The 2,296-nt window shown below is 34.6% G+C and overlaps 1 pseudogene; it reads left to right on the top strand.

Annotated features, from left to right (window-relative positions):
- The first annotated feature begins 1,631 nt into the window (after positions 1 to 1,631).
- On the top strand, positions 1,632 to 1,750 carry LOC120617186 (uncharacterized; annotated as a pseudogene).
- The last annotated feature ends 546 nt before the right edge of the window (positions 1,751 to 2,296 follow it).

Raw genomic sequence — 2,296 nt, 5'->3', positions numbered from 1 at the left:
ACAAAACTTCTAAATTATTCTTGACTCCTCTCTTTTCTCGCATTCCATATCTTAACAGCTTTACCTTCCAAATCCAAACATTTCTGATTATTTTCACTACTTCCATCCTCATCCAAGCTATCGATGTTTCCCACATGAATTATTGCTAAATATCCTTCCTATGATTCCTTTTGTTTCCACTTTTGCCTGCCTACAGTGTATTCCCTATGCCAGAAAAAAATATTTTAAATGATTGTGTTAATGCAAGTGGATCAATTTTTATAACTTATTCTATTAACACATTTACATGTGGGCTAATAACTTGAATCACTGAGTTAAAACCTACTTGTGACTCTGTCTAAGAAGACTTACTGAGTAATTTTGAAATATATAATTATAATGTGGAATAAAGTGATGAACACAATAGAAAAGCAGAAGTAATGTGCACACACACACAAAGAGTAAGAGACTATGCAAATCAAGTTCCTCAGGATGTTGGCTAATTAAGATGATAAAGTTTGGATTCCTCATGTAAAATATTTATTTACTAAAAGAATAGAAATCAAGTCTATGTATCCAAGTTTCTGTTGCTGGTGTGAAATTCATGTGCAAAAGGTCTATAGACTCCTGTTTGGTCAGAGGCTTAGGCATGACATGCCGAGGGAGGAGAAAGAAACTGCATTTCGTGAACTGAGGTTGAGAGTTCTCAGCCAAACACACAGAATTTTCATTACAGGTATAAGACCAGCAGAAGCAGAGTCAGTCTCCTGATGGCAGTTCCCAATCGACAAACAGGTGATGCTCCAGCAGTTCGTTTGAAAATTGATTGTGTGGAACTCGCAGCATTTTCTCCTATAGAAACAGTGTTATAAATAGTGGTAGAGTAGGTCTCGTGGCCAACACATAAAAGCTTATTTAGCTCATAATAAAGCTGAAACTCAGCACATTTGCTGTGGAAAAATAATTCTCTTGCAACTAATAATGAAACAAAACAGTAAAACCTATAAACTTGAATAAAAAAAGAGTGGCTTATTTCTCCTGAGTGCCACTGCTTATAAAAGCACAGCTTTAATTAAAAGAGGATGAGGGAGTAGATGGAGGTGTTGATGGAAAGTCTAAAGGGGACTGCTGATAACTTATGAAGGTGGCTTTGGTTATTGTATAATTTCACATTGAAATGTAAGGCATTGGTTCATTTTATAGCTGTATCTACTTGTAGCACTGCTTTTGTGTATATGCAATGATGTGTATAATTTTTTTTCATCCTCAAAACAAATAATGGGAGATAAAGGAGATAGGAAAAGAGAATTTGCTTCTAAGGTAACCTGAAGAAAGTTAAGAAAAGACAGTTGAATAGAAGGACAGATGTGTGTTTGTGCAAGAAAATAGTGTCATGTAGAAGTAGCTGAGAAGAAAAAGGCAGATTGAGCTTCCACTTTGTACTTGAAGGAGAATAAAAGAATATAGCAGAGAAATGATTGTGGGTCATAAAATTCTATAAAAAGTAACTGGACAGTCTTGTGGCTGTCTGAAATAAGACAGGGAAGAGAAAATCTATTTGATCAAACATTATATATGTAGGGATATGTTTGTTAAGAAATTGGTGCTTATGATCCAGTAAGTCCCTTCTTTTTAAACATCTGTGTGATGAAGTATATGGCCATGCCACCCTGAACATGCCCGATCTCATCTGATCTCGGAAGCTAAGCAGGGTCGGGCCTGGTTAGTACTTGGATGGGAGACAACTTAGGAATACCAGGTGCTGTAGGCATTAAATAAATAAATAAACAAAGAAATAAAGAAATAATCATCTGTGTGATTATATAATTTAATCATCTTATTTTCTAATAAAGAATTTGAACTTAGCAGAAAAGTTAATTTGAAATTTTAATTATCTTTACATTTTCTTTAACTCTTTTGGTATTTGTTATCCTTGCTATGATTAAAGTTGCCAAAACAGCATTTTGATGATAGCCCCAGACTCTAACCACAAGCCAGTAGGATTGTGCAGTTATTTTAGATGTTTGAGTAAAGCACTACAAAAACTTATATTTTATTTTTGGTTGAATAATCTAATGTTTTAAAATTAATGCCTTCAAATTTCACTATTTATATGGTTTTATTGGTGCTTTGAGTAGCTAAGAATGCTATCAGCTATTTATTTGGAGGGACTGGACAGGGGCATACCACAAGGTCATTAATAGCAGTGCAGGTTCTATAGCCAATCTGCCTAAGTTCTGATGGGTTTTCTTACACTAACACTTAACATTTATGTGCCTCAACTTTCTTACTGTAAAAGGAGTTAATCCATGTAAGA

Source organism: Pteropus medius, unplaced genomic scaffold (assembly GCF_902729225.1).
Source record: "Pteropus medius unplaced genomic scaffold, Ma_sr-lr_union100, whole genome shotgun sequence".
Taxonomy (NCBI): Eukaryota; Metazoa; Chordata; class Mammalia; order Chiroptera; family Pteropodidae; genus Pteropus; species Pteropus medius.
The sequence above is the reverse complement of the archived record's forward strand: the minus strand, read 5'-3'. Positions and strand labels throughout refer to the sequence as shown.